We start from the raw sequence: 11,501 nt of genomic DNA, 5'->3' as shown, positions 1-11,501 counted from the left end.
TCCAGTGTTGTCTTGCATACCAGGCATGGGAACTTCCCGTGGACACACCAGGCGCTGAATATCCCATACGCCAGGAAGTCATGCATGGCGTACTGGTACCAAACATACATTTTGAAGTTTTTCTTTGTAGCTCGGTCGTAAGTCCATACCCCTTCATTCCAAGCACTAATCAATTCATCATCAACAGGCTCCATGTACACACCCATTTTGTTTCCCAGGTGTCCAGGAATTATCAACGTCAAGAATATGTTTTGTCGTTGAAGGAGGACCCTGGGGGGGAGATTGAGGGGGATAGCGAACACGGGCCAACAAGTGTATGGGGCCGACATCATTCCATAAGGATTGAACCCATCCGTTGCCAGCGCAACACGTACATTACGGGCCTCAAGATCTTTGTCACGATGCTTGCGATTAAAGTTTTTCCATGCTTCACCATCAGCTAGATGTACCATCTTGTCAGGATTGTATCAAATGCCATTCTTGTGCCATGTCATCTGTTTCGCGGACTCCTCGGTCATGAATAGCCGTTGGAGCCTCGGAATGATCGGAAGGTGCCGTAGGACTTTCATGGGGATCTCAAGCTGCTCCTTCTAGCCATCACCTTTGTCTACCTCTACATACCTAGAGGATTTACACTTTGGATAGTACTTTGCATCCTTATGATCTTTCCTAAATAGGACGCACCCCTTCGGACAACAATGTATCTGCGCATACGGCATCTTAAGTGCATGAAGGAGTCTCTGTGACTCGTAGAAGCTGCTCGGTAGAATATGACCCTCCGGAAGCAGCCCACCAATAACTGCCAACATACCATCGAAGCAGGCTCGACTCATATTGTACTAGGACTTCAACCCCATTAGGCGTCCAATAGCATCCAGTTGACAAACCATTGCCTTCTCGTGTAGGAGCTTCTGTGCCGAAGACAACATTTGGTAGAACGCCTTTCCGGTTGGCTCTGGCTCCTCCTCCTCCGTAGGTCTTTCAGCGAACATTGCTTCGTGAAAGTCACCTAACCATCCTGCTACCCCGCCATTAGCATCAAACACCTCCAAGCGTGGTCTCACCACCTCCTCTCTAGTATGATGGGCTTCACCATGGAACACCCACCGGGTATAGTTTGGCGTAAATCCATACTTGCAAAGATATTCCCCCATGATCTTCCTTGTTTTTCTTTTCCTGTTTCCGCATTCGCTACACGGACAGAATGTGTCTCGCTCCATTAGCTGCCTTGCCAAATGCTTGGTTCAAGAAACCCTTGGTCTTGTCCATCCATTTAGGGGTGATTTCAGCCTGACTTGGGCAGCTCGTGTACATCCACTCATGGTTATCCATCCTCTAGCATATACATGAGCAAGTAATATAACCACCAATTGCATCTAAACGAGGTGCCTACTGTCTAATGGGTGAGAATATGTCCTAATCCCACCCATGAATGCGTAGATGAGGTTAGTTTACATGCTCTACTCCGATCTGAGACAAAATTTCGGTAGCACCTCCCCGCTGTTCTCCCGATACACGTCCTAGAAGGGAGAGTGTGTATCTGGAGAACAACAGGGAGATGGTGCCGAAACTCTATCTCGGATCAAAGCAGAACATGAAAACTACCCCATCTACGCATCCGCGGGCTGTCCAAAAAAGTGGACAATCTGAAACATATACGGTCTTAGATATGCGAAGATCCGCATACATCCAACCGTATCTGTTTCGAACGGGAGACGCCTAACTAGGTTACACTGATCGACGACAACAATAAGGAAGAGAGGTTATTCATACCTAGGGTGGCGGTGGAGTTAGGCTAGTGGGGCAGTGGTGAAGCGACGTTGTGTAGGCAGGACCGCAGCACCGACAAAGACGATCAGGGTCGCCTACGTACTCCAGGTCCCCTCCGATGGGTCCTACTCTACAAAAGAAGAATTATAATATTATAAGTTAAAAATTTTGGCAGAACCTCCCCTATACGGGGAGGTTTTCAAAACCTGCAAGAAGAAAGCCGGCATGATGGCCGACAGCATATATACGGCACAAAGGCCCACACATCCACGTACGGCACGAAGGCCCACACATCCACGGCCGTCAATGACATACAAGGCACGAAGGCCGACAACCGGGGGGGCTTTATACCTTGGGTGGCGATGGAGTCGGGCGACGTGGTGCCGGGGTCACCTTCGTCTCCAGCGAGGGGTAGGGACGACGGCGGGGACGAATGGCGAGGGGCGTGGCCGGCGGCCGAGGCTCCTCCTCCTCCCTTCTCCTTCCTCCTCCCTTCTCCTTCTCCTCCCTTCTCCTTCTTCCTTCTCCCTTCTCCTCTCCTCCACCTCCCTTCTCTCCTCTGCTCCCCTGCTCCTCCACTCCCGCGGTGGGCTTAGCGAGGCTTCCTTTGTCACCGTAGTTGTAGAAGTTTTATTCTTACATATCTACTTCTACTTCAATATTCAAAATTGTTCAAATTCCACTGCTTTGGTATAAATTTACCTTTCTTCCGCTCCTTTAATGAAATCTGCTTGTAATAACTCTGATTTTATGAAATATTGTGATGTATGAAATGCTTAAGAATGTTGTAAGCTTTATTCACTTGTTTATGATCCTGATAAAAACGTGGTTATTCAAGTTCTCCCTTCGGGTGGGCTTGACACACTACTGGGTTTAACTTGGTTCTTGGTGTGCTTAGTGTCAAATGGATGACAAGTACACTTGGGATTAGGTTAAATTGGGCAGTTCTAAAACAGTATGCAAACCTCACTAAACACTAGGCCTAACAGCTAGAGCAAGCGCATAAGCGTGGTCTACCTAGCTAAGCACTTCGCAAAGTGCCTATACTAATCACCTAATCTTCTCTTAAGCACTTATGGTGATTGGAGCACTTGGTGGTGTGTCTCAACACCCCTCTCACTTTGGCACACTCCAACAACCCTCAAATGGCTGGTTGGGGCCCAATTTATAGCCCCAAGATGAGAACTAGCCGTTGAAAACCACGCAGGCTTTTCTGACTAGCACCGAACAGTCCGATGCATCAGACACAGCTCTTGTCCGATGTCTCACAACAGCTACTCTGTCAGAGGTAGCTGTTGCCGACCGTTGGGGCGCGTCCACATCGCACGCTGACATCATTTGTCAGGTGCTCAGCACAGGACTTGTCCAATGCCCCAACAACACTTCTGGAAACTCTCTGGAGTCCATCGGACACAAGTGGCAATTTGTCCGATGCTCCCGGCTGTATTGTCCAATGCCCCTCTGGCTGACCCTCTCGCTGAGCTACAGTGCAGGCATTATGTCCAATGCTCTGCCATGCCTTTGTCCGATGGGTTATACACCTTGGATGCACACTTGGGCCTCTGTGTGCATCGGACGCAAGTCCTTTTGTCCGATGCCCCTATGGCTTCTCTGTCCGATGCTTTTGTAGCCTCTTGTTTGACTTGTTCCTTCGCGGTCTTTGTGTCGGACTTGGTTCCTACTTGTGCCTTGAACTTTTGCTGGTCTTCCGGGTCTTCAACATTGCTTCAAATATCTTACTTGAGGTGTTGATCATTCAAATCAAACAGTCACTTAACTCCAAGCCACCTTTGCAACCTATTGGACTACAAAACAAACACTTGCAAATCTATTAGTCCAAGTTGGTCATGTTGATCATCAAACACCAAAATCCAAACTAAATGGGCCGAGGGTCCATTTTCCTTACACATGTTAGGATTGGTGGTGGGGCTATTTACCTTAGCTATAGTTCCACACATGCTATTTCTTGTTGCACGTAATGTTTCCATGTGGGACTAGGTTAATATTATGCGTTTGTTGCTTGAAAAGTTTCTCCTGCAAAAGTTTTTAGTATTATTTTTTTACTTACTATGTTTTGTTTAGATGCTAGTAAGTAAAGTTAGGATTTTTTATTCTATTTTTGGTTGGGTGATGTTGGTTAGTGAGTACGGTTGCTATATTGTTCAGTATTTCATATGAAATACATCTATTGGCTGTATGATTGCCGATAGGCCATTGGTACCTCAGAAGCTGACAGGCCTAACAGGGCTATTGGCTATTCAGTTGCTGACTGGACCTATTGGCAATCAGGCGGCCAACAGGGCTCCTATCGGCACTGATAGGGCCGTCGGGCGACCGACGGCTGCCACATTGGTGCCACGTAGGCTTGTCGGCCGCTGGGTGGCTTATAGGAGATGGCCGACAGGGTGCTATATCTGCAATTCTCCTGTAATAGCATCTAGATTCGCAATTAACCATTAAAAATATTATTTTAAAAAAGGCCGAAAATTTTCTGGCGCATGCCAATACCACACAAGATTCTGATATTTGGATGGAAGAGATCATGCATAATGGCTTAGCAACGCAGGTCAACAAGAAAAGGAGATCGATGATTGAGCTGGTAGACGTGTGCAAGATCTATGGCAATGAAACTGGGATGCATGCAGTCATCGGGTGCTCCCATGCCCAGCAGCTGCGAAGTGCCATGCATGGCCACTGGCACCTGCCAGAGGAGGAACGGTTTCGCCAACTAACAGTGGAGGGTTTCCTCATGTTTGTGCAGGGCCTCTCGGTGGATGCACAGGCAAGGGTCTTACTTATTGTATGGCGTGCTTGTAGGTCCGTAATGATATTACTCATGATGGGAAGAAAATGTCGATTGATGGCTTGGTGCGTTTCCTGTGCAAGTACCGGAGGGAATTGGGTTGTATCCGGCAATAGCAAGAGTCACTCGATGCGAAAGGGAAAGGCCCGGAGTGTGACTCGTTGGCGGCAGGACCAAAGCATGCCCGGCGGAAGGAGAAGGAGCATTGGTGACCACCTGACCAGGGATGGATAATGGTGAACCTAGATGGCGCACTTAATCCCAGCTCGGGTGGGGCGGGGATAGGAGTCATCATACGAGATGACCAAGGTGGAGTGCTCCTATCTTCTTGGCAATATATACGCCAGGAGGGCAATGCTGAGGAAGTTGAAGCCTCAGCTTGCAGAGAAGGCTTAGCCCTAGCTAGCGGCTGAGTGGTGTCAGCGAAAAGTGATCTTCGCATCGGATTGCGGCTCCGTGGTTGAGCTACTAGCTACACTGCAAGGACTACGGTCAGTGCTAAAGTTCATTAATTGTAGACAGTGGCGGGCCCAAGATTCTGAGGTTCGGTATTCAAAATGTGAAGGGCTACCAAAAAAAAAGCTTTTTCTTGGCTATATACAGCCTAATATTTAGCATGTATAATACGCAATTGTATAATGTCCAATAAATATAGCACATAGTTGAGCAAAAATATACTATCCCTGCCCGTTGGTGTGCGGTGCGGCAGCCACCAAGCCGCCCAGGGCAAGCGAAGCTGAAGTAGCGTCTGCCAGTCCACCGCCCGGCCACTGCCAGGTGCCACCTTGGACCTAGGGTCTGGAACTTTGGATTATTTGAAATGGGAATCGAGAGGGACGACGTCGAGCGAACGGGAGTCATGTCGACTCTGAGCGCGTGGACGACGAAAGGCATGTCGGAGGAAGTTGAGACACTGGGCCTTGTTGGGCGGACGAAGATGGAAGGAACAGCACCTATTAGTGGCTATTATTTTGGCCTCAATTTGTGAATACCATGTTATTTTAGATCTATTTTTGTTTTTTCTAATACGCATGTATGTATATACATAATTTTTTGATAAAAATAATGGGTATTCAATTGATTAGCTTTGAATAAAGGCAGGTCGGCCCCGGATTGTAGATGCAGATAGACGGTGCAGGAAGGTAGGCGGCTACTGAGTGGAGAGTTATCCACACGAAGAGAGAGAGTGTAATAGAGTACCCCACGGACTCGCACAGCTAGCGAAGAGAGCAAGACACCCAGCTGATTGGCGCTTTAGTTCTCCCGACTGTGTGGAGTATATTATTACTCAAGATTGTAACTATTGCCGAGTAATAATAAAGGCTCTCTCTTAAAAAATAGAATAATATATGGCAGTGTATTATAAAATAGAAGAGATTTATTTCTCTGCACAACTAAACGACCGGGCAGCTAGATTGGACTAGCACCGGCGTGGCAACGCCACGTCCTACCTCTAGTAGTACTAAGGGTGCGTTTGGTAGGGATCCAGATTCTCGTAATGTTTTGGATCCAGATTCTCTCAAGAAACGTTTCAGATGATGAATTAGAATCACTTTGTGATATTGTTTGGCTTGTAGATTAGATTCTGATTCATAAGAAAATATCTATTTTCTTTTAAAAATAAAATATATTTGAAAAAGTTTAAACTTTTTGTGGGCAAAGAACAACTTAAATACAACTCATTTAACTTGTTGCATAAAAAGAGGATTAGAACTGAAGAAAATATAATCATTAGCACAGACGTAGATGGAGAAACCTAAGTGATTCTGTCACACCCAATTTTAAGGATAAAATTGAATGCACAAAACTCGTGTGTGCCCAGGAATCAATCACACACACAAGCTGACAAATTACATAAAGTATCATCACGGTGTCATACATCAGAGTTATAATAAAACTTAGTCTTATACATCACAGCGGAATAATGAAAAGATAATAAAATTCTCGTGGCCGTCATCACAGGGAAGGTCAACTGGTTGACCACAAGCGTAATAATCCTCCGCGAAATCCTCATACCCGTTGTCATCTGTTACCCATCCGGGATTTTTATCCAAGTAAAGAAAAATAAACAAGTGTAAGTACATTCCGTACTTAGCAAGCTAACATGGGGTTATGAAGCTCAAAGATGATAGACTCTGGTTTACTGCAGTTAGCATTTTTAATAGGTCAAGCTTTTATTCTCAAGTATTATCAAGTTATGCTTAAGCTCCCATTTAATTCCCATAAGAACAAATATCGGGGTCAGGTGTACGATATATCAGCATTGAACAACTTTAAATGATCATCAGCAATTAACCAGTTATTCTGTGAGTTTTCCGGGCCGCTCGTAACCGTGAGCACGGCTGTTATAACAGTTTGTTACCCTCTGCAGAGGTGGTGCACATTCACCGCGAGTCGTGATCCCCATATGCCCGAGTTAATTACTCCCATGTCACTACCAAGGTGAGCGGGCAGGGTACACTATGAAGCCATTTCATAGGTTTCCCTAACAAGTTAGGGCCGCTAGGTTTCCTTGGCAGGCAGATGTAGGGACCCCCCTTTCCTATGGCACAAATCCATCGCGGCTATACTCATAGGAACAGAGGCAGCCCTATACCCAAAGTGGCAAGCCCCATTTGCACCAAAAAGGTAACCTCTAACCAGCTAGGAAAGGTCCTATTACTGAGCTAAAGTCAGAGCCATATGACTCTCCCAGTTGCACTGTCAGTCCCAGCTTTTGCCGACAGATGAGTCCTTATGGAGGGCCGGGAGCAACATGAACAAAGGTCAGTTGCACTTTCGCCCTATGGAACAGTTGTTATAAGTCATGTTACTCACTTTGTTCCATAGTATCATTCATCGACATGTATATCAAGTTTAGTTAGAGCACTAGCAATCTACCCATATGCATTTAACCCATAGGAGACAAGGAACCAGATAAACAATCACTAGGATGTCCTTACGGGTATCAAAATTAGACACATGCAAATGAGTAATTGATTAAAGTGAAATAGGACATCAAGGAAGGCCCATGTTATACTTGCCTTGGTTCACAAACTCGTGCTGGTCCAGCTGGTCGTCGAAGAGTTCTTGGTCTCCAACGTTTTCCTCACCGTCTGAATGCGACCAACACGGCAACATACAACATTCCAAAAGCATTCATGCAAAGCAAACATTCCTATCGTTAGAACAGTACACCAACAGTATTGAAATCAAGATAAAATGTTTGTAAAACTAATCTACGTTTCGCAACGATCACGTCAACGCGAAGTTCACGAAAAACGGAGCTAAAATGCGAAAGTTATGATTTAAACGGGTTTTCCTATAGCCATATATTTAATTAAATCTAATCATGAAATTAAAAAGTTCTAAACTTGACTAACAGTAGCTCCAACATGTAGCTTATGAAATTACGAAGCTAACGCGATTTGAATGGATCAATTCGGAGCTGAAACGACAATTATATAAGCGAAACAGTTCAAATGGCATTTCTGTAAATACTGAAAACGTATTTTTGACTTAAGCCGTGGAGTTTACGCTTTCCAAACGGGATTGCGCATTCGGGAAATATGCTTTGGGCTGCGGGTTAGGACTTAGAAAAGTCTAGGGACTCTTTTGCAAAATCACCCGCGAAGGGGTATCTTCTAATCCTGGCCGTTGATCTCGCGATGGGCGGCTAGGATCGGCCTGGGGGGGACGGCCGGCCGGAACAGGGTCACCGGCGGCCAGGCGCCATGGCCGGTGGCGTGAAGGACTCGGTCGCGCGCGGATTAGGGGCTAGGGTTCACCAAACGGACGTCCGAGGGCACCCGTGAGCCCGGGGGGAGAAGGGGGTCGCGGCCATGCCGTTTCGGCGGCCGGAAACGGGGGCTAGCGCGGTGGCCGCCATGGCCGGCGACCATGGCTCGCGGAGCTCGCGGCCAAGGTTCAAGAAGCCAAAAAAACGAGAAGTGAGATGCTCGGGGAGATAGAGGGGAGGACGGCGAAGCTCACCAAGGGGGAAATGGAGTCGGAGGCGGCTCGGAGGAGGCTGTCCGCGCGGAGGGGCGATCGGCGGAGCTCGGAGACCTCGGGGCGGCGGTTGTAGCTCCCACGCGCGCAGTTGAACAGAAAATGGGGCGTAGAGGCAGCAGGGAGAGGCGGAGACGGCTCGGTGCCGATTTAAAGCGGCCGGGCGCGAGGGGGGCACGCTCCCACGATGCGGAGTGGGGCGACGGTTGCGGCCTCGCGACTAGACCGGCGCGGAGTGAGCGGGAGGTTGGGGGCGGCGCCGACAGGTGGGGCCAGGCGTCAGCGGCAGGGCACGGGGGGCGGTTGCCTGGCGCGGCTGCTGGGCCGAGCGGTTGCTGGGCTGGCGACGCCGAGGCGCGCGGCTAGGCTGCGGTGCCGGGCTGGGCGCGGCTGCTGGGCTGGGCGCGGAAAGGGGAGAGGAGGGTGAACGGGCCGCGCGGGAAAAAGGCCATGTGGGCCGAAAATGAGGAAGGGGAGGAGATAATCATTTTCCCTTTTTATTTTCCAAACAAATTTTCCCAAAAGCATTTTCAAATTATTTTTGAACTCATTTGATCACTAATTTAAGAACAATCATCACATGAATAAATAGTGCAGCAGCATGTATGCATCAAAAGTTTCAAATCTTATAATTGATTTTAATTCTCCAAAATTATTAATTTCCTATAATTGAGTGCACACTTAAAAACATAATTAAATCAAATTTACTTATTTTAAAAGAATGAAAAATTTTGGGTGTTACAGATTCTCCTGCGAATTCAGTAGCGTAAAAACCAGAAACGTTTCACAGGTGATTCTTGGAGAAACATTTCTCAGACTCCACCATTTGGAAGTGATTCTTGTGTTTCAGGCTAGAAACCGAAACGTTCCAGCGTACCAAACGCACCCTAAATATACTCCGTGATAAGTGTATAAAAAATTACAAAGATGATTGCTTTAAGTAAAGAACTACCACAGATGATTGCTTTTTTAAGTGAACAAGTATAACAGTGATGAATGTAAACACACCCTAAATATACTCCGTGATGAATGTATATAAAAAAAGTTACAAAGATGATTGCTTTAAGTAAAGAACTACTACAGATGATTGCTTTTTTAAGTGAACAAGTACAACAGTGATGAATGTAAAAAAAAGCATTTTCACAGTCAATATATATAGTATATAAACACAGCCACCCACATATAGACGGGGACTTGGAAGGCCTAGGACGACGAGCACCCTCTCCATGCACCTGTCATCGGCTTTGTTGCCGCCGTGTCACACCCAATTTTAAGGATAAAATTGAATGCACAAAACTCGTGTGCGTCCAGAGATCAGTCACACACACAAGTTGACAAATTACATAAAGTATCATCACGGTGTCTCTTACATCAAGATTAATAATATAACTTAGTCTTACATCACACTGCGGAATATAAAAAGATAACTCTCTCATGGAACTCCATCACAGGGAAGGTCAACTGGTTGACCACAAGCCTAATAATCCTCAGGAAACTCCTCATACACGTTGTCATCTGTTACCCATCTGGGATTTTTATCCAAATGTAGAAATAAACAAGTGTAAGTACTTCCCGTACTTAACAAGATAACATGGGGTTATGCAGCTCAAAAAGATGACACTGGTTTACTGCAGTTAGCACTTTTAGTAAGTCAACATTTTATTACCAAGTATTATCAAGTTATGCTTAAGCTCTCATTTAAACCCTCATAAGCAGATATCAAAATCATTTGCATCATATTATCATCGTATACCATCATAAATGAACCTCAATGAGTAACCAGTTATTCTGTGAGTTTTTCGGGCCGCTCGGCTGTTATAACAGTTTGTAACCCTCTGCAGAGGTGGTGCACATTCACCGCGAGTCGTGATTCCCATATGCCCGGATTAATTACTCTCATGTCACTACCAAGGTGAGCGGGCAGGGTACACTATGAAGTTATTTCATAGGTTTCTCTAACAAGTTAGGGCCGCTAGGTTTCCTCGGCAGGCAGATGTAGGAACCCCCCTTTCCTATGGCACATATCCATCACGGCTGTACACATAGGAACAGAGGTAGCCCTATACCCAACGTGGCAAGCCCCTCTTGCGCCATAAAGGTAACTTCTAACAAGCTAGAAATGGTCCTATTACTAAGCTAAAGTCAGAGCCATATGACTCTCACGGTTGCACTGTCAGTCCCAGCTTTTGCCGACAGATAAGTCCTTATGGAGGGCCGGGAGCAACATGATCAAATGTCATTTGCACCTTGACCCTATGGATCAGTTGTTACAAATCATGTTATACTTTTAGTTCCATAGAACCATTAACCATCGTATAGATCATGTTCAGTTAGAGCACTAGCAATCTACCCATATGCAATTAACCCATAGGAGTCAAGGGAACAAGTCATCAAATGACTAGAATGTCCTTATCGTTATCAAAGTTAGACACATGCAGATGAGTAAATGATTAAAGTGAATAGGACATCAAGGTAGGCCCATGCTATACTTGCCTTGGTTAGCAAACTCCTGCTGATCCTATGGGTCGTCGAAGAACTCTTGATCTCCAACGTTCTCCTCACCGTCTGAACTCGACCCACACGGCAACACACAACATTCTAGGAACATTCATGCAAAGCAAACAATCCTACAATTAGAACAGTACACCAGCAGTATAGAAAACAAGATAAAATGTTTATGACAATAATCTACGTCTCGCTACAATCAGGTCAACGCGAAGTTCACGAAAATCAGAGCTAAAACGCGAAAGTTATGAATTAAACAGGGTTTCCTATCGCACTTTATTTAATTAAACCTAACCATAAAATTTAAAAGTTACAAAATTGATTAACAGTGGTACTAACACGTAGATTATGAAATTACAAAGCTAACGCAATTTGAACGGATCAATTCGGAGCTAAAACGAAGTTTTTATAAGCAAAACAAATCTAGTGGCAT

Source organism: Miscanthus floridulus, unplaced genomic scaffold, assembly GCF_019320115.1.
Source record: "Miscanthus floridulus cultivar M001 unplaced genomic scaffold, ASM1932011v1 fs_910_2, whole genome shotgun sequence".
Classification (NCBI taxonomy): Eukaryota; Viridiplantae; Streptophyta; class Magnoliopsida; order Poales; family Poaceae; genus Miscanthus; species Miscanthus floridulus.
The sequence above is the reverse complement of the archived record's forward strand: the minus strand, read 5'-3'. Positions refer to the sequence as shown.